We start from the raw sequence: 13,339 nt of genomic DNA, 5'->3' as shown, positions 1-13,339 counted from the left end.
GTGAGGCTGTTCTAATGAGCGGCTTAGCTGCCCATGAGAATGGCCAGGTTCCACATGGATCCCAGCAGCCCTGCAGCACCAAACCCAGCATTGAAGCCTGGTTCTTAGCACAGGTTAAGGGTGCAAACGCACCTTTAACCTGGCTGCTGGGTTCATGTGTCAGCATGAGCTGCTTGCAGCTTGCACCAACACCGATGGGCACCTGGAGCGCTCATCCCCTGGGAGAATCCCCCAGTGCACTGTGGTGCACTGTGGAATACTCAGAGGCCAGGATAACAAGTGCTGGACTCTGTTTATCCGCGCTGCTGGAAGCAGTGCAGATAGTTATGGTGGATAGTCAGCACAGGTCGTGCACGGCTTGCACACCACAGGGGCTGAACACAATCATCTGGGGGAAGGTAGGTTGAACCCTGCTTCCCCCACCCCTGCCCATGCGGTTGTGTGAATAGCCCCTGTGTCTATCTTGAATCTCTTGCCCATCCGTTTCAAAAGACAACTTCAGGTTCTACTGGTATAAGAGAAGGGAAAAGCACTTTTACCTACTTTCTCCATCCCAATGCATAATTTGATTCCCCTCTCTCACATCCCACCCCGCCTGCCTTAGTCCTCACTCGCTCACTCATCGACCAGCACAAGGGACTAACATTGTGTACATAATCCAAGCCTGTACAGCTCATTAACCCGTGAAGCCAAACACAACCAGCTGTCTATTGTGCTACTCGAGACAGTTCCATACTTGAATGGACGCGTGCAGAGCAGACGAGCCACCAGCAGGGGCTGGGGGTGGGGGGAGTGTTACACACTTTCTGGTACTAATGTCACTCAACTTTGCAGGCGCTGCTTGTCTGCTCATCCACTGCCACCTTTGCTGCCCTTGCCGAATACAACATGGTCTAATTACATCTCTGCTCTAGCCCCTGTTCTCACTGGGATGGGCTCGCACTGGGATGATTGCATCAAGAGGCCACATCACCAGTGGCGACAGTGGCCATGAATGAGCAGCCAAACTAAGGCCCACGAATGGAGGTGCTCTTATTCCTGGACTTCCGAGCCGAAGTCCACAGCCCCTGGTGGCCCCCAAATCCTCTTCAGTCTGTCCTGGGTGGTGTGGTCACACAGATGAGCATGATGAAGCTTAATGTGGGGGGGTGTTCCAAAGGCCTTTAGGTCCAGGCTCCAAAATTACGTAGGTGCACCTCTGGCCAAGAAGGCAAGCAGCAGCAGGCGGGAGGCTGCAGAGGCAAGTGGTGGGTGGGCAGTGGTAGCAGCAGGGGGGGCCAGCCAATGGCTGCTACCAACATCATCACACCACTGGTATGACTACTAATAGTCCCAATAGTAGTGGTAGACTAGAGAATGTGGATTTTGCAGTCCAGGCAGGTAATTAAAACTAGACTTGCTGAGCCCCTTGTACTCCACCCAGGAGTGTAGCAAGGTTGGAGTGGGCCCAGAGACAAGATTTTAAAATGCCCCCCCCGCCACTGAGAAAGTGGTACTAGAGAAAGACATGCTGTTCTGGTAGCTCCAGGTCTCAACACTCACATCAATTTGGGAGGATGAATACAACTGAAGGAAGCCCGGGAGGGTGCGTGGCTGGGGGAGTCAGTCATGTGACTTGATTCTGGGGGGCCCCCAAGGCGGTGGGCCCCCAGACAAGTCTCCCCTTGCCCTATTATAGTTACGCCCCTGACTCCACCATATAGAATGGGTGGGCTTCATTAAGCTTGGGGGACCCAGAACTAACACAAACAATAGACTTTAGTTACCATTGGCAGCAGTTCCTCTTTTAGCAATGGGGATGCTTATTACCACCGGTGGCATCAGAAAATAGCTACTCTGCAAATGCTAATGTGGAGGGGGAATATTGCCAGTGCATCAGCCACTTAACAATATTTTGTTGCCTGTTGCCTTGGGATAAGACTGTGTGAGGGTTACTCACTTGGAAATGTAAGTTGCTTTGCTTCCAATTCACCTTCTGTCTTCCTGGGTATGTTTCCCTTTCATCTGTTTTCACAGAATGATTTGCACCACATTTCCATGATGTTGATGAACAGTTTTGAAAAGGAAACGGAAGAAAATGCAGCTGAATGGCTTGTTTCAAAAAAGCCCTGTTTACCATTCCAAAAAAGATTAAAGTGAGCAGGGGAAAAAATAGCCATCCCAGGGACATTCTGCTAGTCAGTGTTGGGTACTTTTCCCTTGATTTGTGTCTGTAATGTGAGGAGAAAGAGCCACAGATGCATGCAGAAGTCTGCAAGGAACATATGCATGCATTTAAATCATTTACGGCTTTTTACGGGCACAATTGTGAAGCACGTTTCCTTTTTTGCATTCATAATTAGGTTCCAAACAGATGGTGGAGGAGTGTAGCACCCGATTAGACAAGCTTTTGCTCTGCTGGACTACACTGGAGAAACTAACCAAGCTTTGCAAGTTGCTTAATTTATCACACTGCTAATGGAAAGGAGACTACAACTGTGCTTAGCAAAAGTGGGCCAAGACTGCATCGCAGGGTGCAGTCTAATGTGCACCAACATGCAAACAGCCAAGCCATCACCAGTCGATGGTCTCCATCATCACTGAAGTTGCAGAGCCCAGCTCTCACCATTACAAATGATGCCTTTTATCTGTCCCTCCCTCCCTTCTGTGTGCTTGAGGTGATGCACAACTGGAAACGCTGGTCTTCCAGAATGTTTGCCGTGATTGTCTTCCTCGCTTGTCACAGGCCGGGGACCTCCAGTGCCTGAGGCAAGGGGTTAAATGCTCTCTTGCCCCATTACCCTGACGACCCCTGAAAACTTTGAAAGTGTCACAGGAGCACAGGGAAGTTGTCAGCAGCCTCTCTGTCTCTCCTTGTGCTGCTTGCAAGCTTTGTAAGTGTGAGGAGAAGCAAGGCTCAGATTGGTTCCAAAGAGCTGCTCTGATGGCAGAGGCCAGAGGCGTCTTGATTGATGGCGTGCTGGCACCCCCAATAATCTGTTGCCAGGGGCAACCGCCTCACCTAGCCTCATGAAAGGGCCACCCCTGTCGCAGGGGAACTTATGGGTTGAGTATATGCTCTCACCTGCTCTTCTCATGCTGCTCTCTCTAATCGGAGTTATATTTGTGAGGGCTAAGCAACATGTTACATTAAATGTGGTGATGGCCCTTGCTTGCTCATTTTTCTTTACCTACATTTCCCTAACGTGAGGCAAGGATCCAGATTGGGGCTGCATATTGAAGTGGGGGATTAAGCTTCCCCCTGATGCAGTCTGATCAGAACCGCCAGCACCACCACCACCCGCTGCTCTTTTCTTTTTCGGCGGTGTGGTGGTGGGAGCATGAAAGGAGCAAATACTGAACCCCAGCGCAGCGCTTTCCCAGTGACTTGGTAGTGTCTGCCTAGTGTTTCTTTTTAGACTGTGAGTCCTTTGAGGGCAGGGGACTATATTGTTTCTTTTTCTATGTAGACTGCTTTGTGAACTTTTCATTGTTGTTGAAAAGCTGTTATATAAATATTTGTAATAGTAGTAATAATGTGCTTTAAGGAACATGTGCTATGACGCTGTCAAGATGCTCTGCTTTCTCTCACCTCCTCTTAGGCCAAGGTGGTTCTTCGACGTGGTCTCTGTGCTTTACACTAATGGGCTTTGTGCCTGCGCAGAGACCACATCGGAGCTTCCAAGCTAGAGTTCTAACTTTGGGCAGTAACCCCGCCCCCTTGGTATATAGGTGGCTGCGCGGGCTTCCCTCTCCGTCTTTCTTCGTCCACGATAGAAGACACATCGTGAGCACTTCTTGCTAGACTACACTGTTGAGTATTTACCCTTACCGTTTTTTACCCTATATTTTGTTCAGTATTTCCTTTCATTAGCGTCTTTATTTCATCCTTGGTACCCCCCTTTCCCCCCTCAAAGTTCTTTCTTGAGTTCGCCATTCCGCCGTGGCCTTCGGGCCCAGCGTGTGACGGTCTCTCCACTCTTTCTTCAGCCTATGGCCAAGACTACAAACTTTAAGCAGTGTGGTCACTGCAGATCTAAGATCCCCTCGACCAATGGCCACAAACTTTGCCTTTTTTGCTTGGGCGAGGCCCATAAAGTTGGCTCTTGCTTGCACTGTGCGGCCTTTACTAAACAGGCATGCAAGAATCGGGCGTCTCGGCTTCGTTCTTGGCTTTGGGAACAGGCCTTCAAGTGTTCGGGATCGAACAAAGGGCCTGCGATGCAGGCCTCTTTGAGCACTTCTCCTTTGGCCCAGGGCTTACAGCCCATTTTCTCCCCACTGGGGATCTCAGTTAACACTCCAGAGGCCAATATACCAGTCGATCCTATGGCTTGGGCTTTGACCTCGGTATCGAAGAGTTCTGTAGCAGTGTCGATCTCGATGGCGGCACTCACTGAACCACGCTCGGTCCAATCTGCCAAAAAAAAAAAGAGAAAGAAGGCCTGTCATGCTTCTACAGAGCCTCCTAAGAAAAAGCATAGACTGACCTACGATACCGAACACCGATCCCGTACACTCCAGACGGAGACCATCCTGGATGCTGAGGTGATCTATGCATCTAGTCCCCATGATCCCGTATACGAATCCGAGCGAGATTCTGAACCTGAAGAGCTTCCCCCAGAACAGCCCTGTCAATGGTCCAATCAGGAACTCGAGGCTGCTCTTGATGAGCGCTATGCCAGTCAAGTTGAGGAAGAGGTGGACTACTTCTATGCCCACCAAGAGGTTTGCCAACACCGCCAAGCCTCGGCCACCACAGAACAACCCCTCAGGCGTTCTGTCTCACCCTGGCCGTTGACCTCAGTACTGGCTTCGATACCAAACCCACGCTCGGAGACAACTACTCTTCCTCCTCCGCCTTTACCCCGAACCACGTCTCTGCTACCACTGCGGGTTCCACTGAGAAGTTCTCCTGTGCAGGCAGCCATGGCTACGATCACCCCAGATTCTCGGCCACCTCTCACTCGGCTTTGAATCCAACCCCTTCCTCCTCCGGTTTCGAGTGATTCCTTGGATTCGTCTTCGGATGAAGAGGGACCAGAATCCTCAATTTCAGACAGGATATCGTTGGGCTCTTCGCCCCCTACACTTATTATGGAACCTAGGCCTAGCTGTCTATCGGAAGATTTCCGAATATATACTGACTTTGTCTCCTGTATGGCGACCTCCCTGGGCGTTCAACTTTCCCAAGGAGACAAATTCGAGCTGGACCCCTTTTTCAATTGATTGAGGATGATGCCTGTCCATCGGTATCACTCCCTTTGAATCCATCCATCCTCAAGGTCACTAAGGCCTCTTGGTCAAAACCCTCCTCCCTGCCCCAGACATCAAAGAAACTCGATTCCTTCTATAAGGTGCACGCTTCTGCTGATCAGGACGATTCCTTTCTGAAGCAGCACCCTTCCACTGACTCCATCATAGTAGAGTCCTCACTCTCTAAGTTCCGTGGATATACCTCATCCACACCACCCAACAAAGAAGGAAAGAAACTGGACACATTTGGCAGGCGTTTGTATTCGATTTCATCTTTATTGACCAGAATTACAAATTATCAGGCCTACTACGCCAGATACCTCAAGGTTGGCAGGTTTGGCTTTTTTAAAAGCCAAACTTTGGGTTATGGCCCATTTGACCCACGAGTATACCCCTTAGGTTCTGGCAACCTAGGATACCATTCCTTTCTGTGGGACCACGTTGCCCCCTTCTTAGATCATTTGCCTGAAGAACAGCAGGGCCCTGCTAAAGTCTTCCTGCGTGAATCCACGCAGGTTTCAAAACAGGAACTCCACGCAATCTGTCACCTAACAGAAGGTGCTGCTAAGGTGATGGCAACCTCCGTCGCTCTTTGTTGACACGCCTGGCTCCAATCTTCCAGCCTTACACCCGACACTAGGTCCAGAGTGGAAGATCTTCCCTTTGATGGCTCATCCCTGTTTGGAGAAAAGACGGATGATACACTTCAGAGAGTGCAAAAACTTCATAACACAGCCCGCTCTATGGGATTTCAACAATCTTCATCCCAACCTTACAAGCCTTAGAAATGGCAGCAACAGCCATACTCCTCCAAGCATCATTACTACCAACCGCAGGACAGATCCTTTCGCTCCGCCAGGTACCAGCCTTACAGAAAGCGCTCAACTTCACTGGCTCCAAGCAGCAGCTATGCTCTAAGGGCTCCCAGCCCCAAACTAAGAGACAATGACTTGAAGTCTCCCCGTTGGGGCACCAGACTCTTCCCCTTCATCTCCACTTGGGAAAATATCACCACCGACTCTTGGGCTCTTACCATCATGAGAGTCACCTATGCTATAGAATTTGCATCCACCCCTCCATACAATCCCCCACTCCCCACACTGGCCACCCCAGCTCTCCTAGTGGAAGTCGACTTTTTACTCACAAAATCTGCAATAGAACTGGTTCACAACCTGCAGTCTCTGGGTTTCCATTCCTGATACTTCACTGTACCCAAGCCAGACGGCTCTCTCCGCCCTATCCTGGATCTCCGGGAACTGAACTCCTATGTCACATACCGGAGGTTTTGTATGGTCACCATTCCCACCATCATCTCCCTCCTGCACAGAAACCAATGGTTCATTTCAATAGACCTCAAGGATGCCTACTATCATGTCACCATCAGACCTCAGCACCATCATTTCCTCTGCTTTCAGATAGCGGACGCCACTTACCAGTTCCACGCCCTCCCCTTCGGGCTGACATCTGCTCTGCGGGTGTTCACCAAATGCATGGCTCCAGTGGTGGCGGCCCTGCAACAATAAAACATTCAATTTTTTCCATACTTGATGACTGGCTCGTGGTAGCTGACAACCCACAATCCCTATTGAGGGATCTTCACACAGTCATCGACCTCCTTTCCAACCTGGGGCTCCAGGTGAATTATGAAAAGTCGAAACTCAACACTTCCAGAACCATAGAATTTTGGGGGATCATTTTCTACTCCATCCAGTTGAAGATCTTATTACCTCAGCGCAGGATCCAGGCTATTCTGGACTTGTCATCCCACCTTCTCTACCACCCGTGTCAGCTGGCTTGAACAATCCAGTGCCTATTGGGCCACATGGCTTCCACCACCTACGTCCTCCCTCACGCTCGTCTGCGTACCAGGACTCTGCAACATTGGTTTCTCTCCGTGTTCTCCCCACATGAAGATTCCCTCACCCGCACCCTTAGACTCCTGCCTCGAGTCCTGCGTTCCCTGCTGTGGTGGATGGACCCTGCCAACCTCAGCATCGGCTCCCCCTTCCAAACCCCGTGTCATGCCCTTCTACTCACTACGGACGTGTCCATGGATGGCTGGGGTGCCCATGCCAACAACCACAACATCCACGGCATCTGATCCCCACCGAAGCCGCTCACCATATCAACTACCTCAAACTGCTGGCCATTTTCAAGGCTCTAAGAGCTTTCCTTCCTCTGATATGGGATTCTCACATTCTGGTCCAAACTAACAATACTACCGCCAAGGCCTACCTGAACAGGCAAGGCGGCACCTCCTCCAGCTCCCTCCTATTCCAAGCCATGGAAATGTGGTTCTGGTGCATTTGCCACAGCGTCATCCCTCTGGCGGTCCATATTCAGGGACAGGACAATGTCACGGCAGATAGGTTGAGCAGGACTCAGTCAACGTCACACGAATGGCAACTGCATCCCCCCATGTTCCGCTCCCTCTTCCGCCGCTGGTTCCTCCCAGAAATAGACCTCTTCGCATCAGAAACGAATGCGCAATGCCACCTGTATTGTTCCAGGTCTGGGATCGGACCCAACTCTCTCACACGTTTGCCTTGAACTGGGTGGGATGCCTAGTCTACGCTTTCCCTCCAATTCCTCTATTTCCTCGAGTCCTTCAGAAAATCTCCCAGGACCGACTACATTGCATACTCATTGCCCCATGGTGGCCCAGGAGGCCCTGGTTCCCCCGCCTCCTCCACCTCTCCAACCATCAGTACCACCACCTACCCACACACCCCTCACCTCCTCTCCCTGCAGGGCGGTCACCTCCTACATCCAGACCTACAGCGTCTCCACCTCAAGGCTTGGCACATAGTCCTAACCTGCCCGTAGATCTACAGAGGATAGTCAGTGCCTGCTACCGTTGCCTCCTATTCCCATAAATGGATATGTTTTCAGAACTTTCTAAAGGACAGAGACGTCCTCTCACATTCCATCTCTGTGGAACATATTTGCTCATACTTACTCTCCCTCAAGGAGGTCAGTCTTAAGATACCTTCCTTGCGCGTTCATCTCACAGCCATAGTGGCTAATTCCCCGCCGTCTACGCTATCGTGGTTCCAACACCCTACGGTTAAATGTTTCCTCAAAGGACTCACTCACCTCTATCCAGATCCTCAGATCATGGCACCCGCATGGGACCTGACCTTGGTCCTCTCCTCTCTCATGCACCCTCCCTTCGAACCCATGGCTTCAGTTTCTCTGGACCTACTTTCTTGTAAAGTAGCCTTCCTCACAGACATCACTTCTGCCAGGCGGGTCAGTGAACTCAGGGCACTTGAGTTGACCCACCTTACTTGGTTTTACACAAAGAAAAGGTCATCCTTAGGCCGGACATTGCTTTCCTGCCGAAGGTAGTCACTTTGTTTCATCACTCCCAACCAATCTCCTTACCTGCGTTCTTCTCTGAGCCACCGACTGCGGCCAAACGACGTCTCCACCCTCTCGACGTTTGCAGATTGCTTGCCTTCTACGTAGATTGGACCTCCGCTCTCTGCACTTCTGACTCTTTCTTCATGCTTCACTCTGGACCCAATAGAGGCAAGCAGGCTTCTACACAAACTATATCCAGATGGGTGGTTCACACAATCTCTCTAGCATACCAACTTTGCAGGAAGCCTCTCCCACCCTCCATCAAAGCGCACTCAATGAGGGCAGTTGCGGCTTCCACTGCCTTTGACAGGTCCATTCCTTTGGATGTCATCTGCCAGGCAGCTACGTGGGCGTCAAAATATTCATTCGTACAACACTACGCCCTAGATGTCCAAGCCAGAAAAGACATGGCGTTTGGCAGGACGGTGTTACAATCCATCTTTGCCTGATCTCTCCTCCAGGTGTGCATGGCACGGGTGCAGCTTGCTATGCTCCCATTCATGTAAAGCACGTTGAAGAACGACAGGTTGCTTACCTGTAACTTGGGTTCTTCTAGTGGTCATCTGTGCTCTTACACGCCCACCCATCCTCCCCTCTTCTAATGTCTTTTCTGCTAGTCTTTCAGATTTGCGGACTCAGAAGACTGAAGAGGGAAGCCTGCGCAGCTGCCTATATACTGAAGGGGTGGGGTTACCGCCAAAAGTTAGAACTCTAGCTCAAAGCCCATTCATGTAAGAGCACAGATGACCACTAGAAGAACCCAAGTTACAGGTAAGCAACCTGTCGTTCTTAAAGACCTCTCTGCCTGGAAAGGCCACCTCAACTGGAACCACCAGTGGGATGGTGGGCAACTTGCCATGTTAGGCAGTGAATCAAAGCCTTCAAAGCTCTATTATAATAAGGTAACCTTGAAGTACATTTGATGTAGGATTATTGTATGTATCATCTGTATTCCTTCATCTCAGAAAACCCTATAATGGATAGTGCCCATAAAACTTGTATCTTTGATGCCCTTTAAACATTTGATTTGTGTCACAGAATGGAGACCCTTTTCTGTGGCACTAACAAAATGCTTAAAATGCCAGAACCAGGTGAGTGGTTAAGCGGGACAATTGTCCTGACTATGGAGTCAGTATGGATTTCCTTTAACAGGTTACAAAATGGAAGGAGGGATGGGCTACAACCATGCCCGTGGTGAGAATGGTTGCTAGATGCTTGGAGATCAGGGATGTGGCAGTCTCAGGTGAGGTCTAAGAAACTGGGAATAAGAGGCAAGGGCAGGAGAAGTTATACCCCATGGTGAGAGTGAGGAGCAAGTAAAGAGTTGAGGCATAGGAGGATTGAGTTGAGAGAGGCTAGACAGTTGTATGGAGAGACAGGAATGGGAGTGGGTGGCAAAGCTGCTATTGGAAGATTTCTGTAGTGAATGTTTAGTGTGTGTGTGTGTGTGTGTGTGTGTGTGTGTGTGTGTGTGTGTGCGCGCACGTTGTAAAAATGTATTAAGTACTGAAAACATTGCATTTTTCTCTCTTGGGACTTTGCGTTCAAATTGAAGGCCACCCTGAGACTTTGGATAGTGTGGAATAAAAATCTTAATTAATGAGCTAACTAACTAAAGGAAACAAGCATGTGGTACATTCCCTTTGGTCCTATACCACTTCAGTCTGCAGGTGGATACCCATATGTTTGAATGCTCCAGACACCAGAACAAATTCCTCACTTCCTAATGCATTTTCAGAGTTTGTAACAAACTGATCTTATTTTTAACAAATACTTTATCTAGCCTTTAGAGCCAAAGAAGGCTTCACAAGATGACTAAAATTCAAATAATAAATACATATCTATATAATTTATATTACGATGATGACTACTACTATTAAACTAAGCAATTGAATTCAGCACCAGTAAGCAAAACCAAAAAACAGCACGGGAGAAAAAACCTCAGTGGAGTTGCCAAAAAAAAAAAGTCCCTTCTAGAACTCTTCCATCATCATCATCATCATCATCATCATCATCATCATCATCATCATCCTTTCAAGTATTAAAATGCCAGCAGAGAAGGAACATAACAAAACTTTCCACAGAAGGGGGTTCTGTAGTGGACTGGTTCAGAGAATAGGCCTGTTCACACAATCATTTGGGGGTGGGTTAGAGGGTTAGGGAACTCCTAATACCAAGCCAGAGGTTGTCAGTTCAAATCCCCGCTGGTTTGTTTCCCAGATGATTGAAAATACCTATATTGGGCAGCAGTAAGATAGGAAGATGCTGAAAGGCATCATCACATACTGCGTGGGAGATGGCAATGGTAAACCCCTCCTTTATTCTACCAAAGAAAAACCACAGGGCTCTGTGATTGCCAGGAGTCAACATCAACTTGACGGCATACTTTACCTTTACGCTAGTTGCAGCAGATGATCAAAACCTCTATTGAGGTCTGATAACACAGGGAATACATGAGTAACCCCAGTAAAGCCTCCATTACTGAAATGGGGAACTGGAAGCATGCAAAGGCCTAGCAGGCCATCCTAGCATGCTTTGTGCCACCAATAGACTGGAAAGCCACATACATCAGCAGCTGCCCTCTGACTGGCCACAAGGAGCAGGAGACAGACCCAATCCAGCTGAATAGCTGTATAGATTGGATCATAGAGTGTGCTTTGCAGAGTGGCACATCAATGGTCAGCAGGCCCTGTAGCTACATATTTCTATTGTTTCCAGGCCTATTTCCAGGGTAGAAAATGTGAATGAGTTCACATGAGCAGAAGAGCAAAGCTCTCTTTTCCTCCTACCTTGGTTAAGGACAGAGTAGACAATCTGGGTTATCCTGATTTGAGAAACCTGGGCTGGAGGGATTTTTGCAAGTTCACACAAGCATTAAAATGTGGGTAGACCAACTTATAAATTTTATTGTCATTATTGTTAATTGCAGGAATAAAGGTATTATTGTTTTAACTTTTTTTTACTGTGATCTTCCTTGTGCTGTTCATATCCTTCAGTTTATGACCTCAGTTCACTCATGTACTTTTTATTTTCCAGCTGGAGTTAGCAGCGGCACTGTGGGTGAGCATTTCAGTGCTTCAGAAACGATGAATTGCTGGAGTGTTCTGCAAAGCAGAAAAAGAAAGAAAAGGAGGGGTAACAAATTTATTGTGACCAGAAGAAGAGGAGAGGAAAGGTGCACATGAAGGTGGAAGGTGCACCTTGCTCCTCCCTCCCCCTCCCTCCTTCCTCTTTAGGAGGGCAATCACCCTGCCCACGCTTCCTGTGGAAACCTGCAGGAGATGCATACACAGATCACTGAATGTGTGTAGAATAGTGGTATCCTCCCACCCACCCACTCCCATATATAGCATGGATTTGGGGGCATGGATTTGTGAGAGACAAATTCAGATTTCTACATGTGTCATTTATACGGGCAGCAACATCATCCGTTAAAATTAGCACTAAAGCTGGTTCAAATTGCTGTTTAGAAGGGTTCTGTTTGAACCACCCTAATGTGTGTGAGCCAGTTCGCTTACTGTGAGCATACAGAAGCACATCCTTCTCCATCACTTTACATATCCTTTCTAATCATGTGGGGGGAGTGCAGATGTACCCCTCCATCTGATTAGAAGAAGGGAGAAGGCACACAGGGAGGAGGAGCAGGATGTGGGTGTTCATGTCCCTAATTATGTGGCAGGTGAGGACTATGTTCCCTCAAGGACACATTTCTGGAAACCAAAGAGCACTTTTGGAGGGAGGGACGACCAGCACAACTCACTCCCCCCCCACCCCTGTTCATGTGCTCTGCTGCTCAACAAGCCTTTAGCTGAGCTCGGAGGTGCCCTCACTGCAAGGCCGCGGCTCCTGCTTTGGCTTTCCAACACTGTGCTGGATGTCAGCCAGCATCTTCCTTGTAATTTTTTGTTGTTGTTTAAATGAGTGATCATCTAAAGCAGGGGTTCCCAACCTGGAGGTTGCTGAATGAAAACTCCTATCACCCCCCAGCTACAATTTAATGTGGCTGGGAATGCTAGGAGTTGTGGTTCAGCATCATCTGGAGTACCACCGGTTGGGAATCCCTGATCGAAAGTAAGTCCACAGTCCCACGTCAGTAATACTTTTTTTTGGTTGGTCCTAATAAAGGCAACAAAGCATCAAACCAGAGGTGTAGACAGAGGGGACATTTGAGGGAGCAGCTCTGCACTTACATTTGGTGAGGGAGAGGAAAGACACTTTTGGCAAGGTGTAAAATATGTTTTGGGGATTGAAGATACTAGTCATTATGTTTGGTGGGGAGATCTCAGCAACATGAGAGAGGCATTTCTCAAATGCTATGGAGGGAATTGACTCCCCTCGCATCAAACAGCATCTTTTCAAATCCTACAGAACTCTTCGTCAGGCTGGATGATAGCAAAAGGATGGATGGGGAAAGCAGGCATGTTGGAGGTGCCCCTGTAGTATACAAAATCTAAAAATAGGGTGCAGAAGATTGTATCTAGTCTCTTATTGCGCTATGCGTTTTGCAGCCTGTAATCAATCTTGCAAGTAACTGTTACTTTGATGCAGGCATAGTCCAATATTCCAATGTGTTAAAATAAACCAACTGGGCAGCAACACAATCGTAGAAATATTAATATCAATGAAAAATGAATACTGTTGCATTGTCTTGCTGTGAGGAAGTAGGATGCTAAAGGGATTGTTGTGTCTGAAGCCAGCCTCCAGGTGGCACTTGTTGTGAGTATCTACTATGCTGTTT

Source organism: Hemicordylus capensis, chromosome 3 (genome assembly GCF_027244095.1).
Source record: "Hemicordylus capensis ecotype Gifberg chromosome 3, rHemCap1.1.pri, whole genome shotgun sequence".
NCBI lineage: Eukaryota > Metazoa > Chordata > Lepidosauria > Squamata > Cordylidae > Hemicordylus > Hemicordylus capensis.
The sequence above is the reverse complement of the archived record's forward strand: the minus strand, read 5'-3'. Positions refer to the sequence as shown.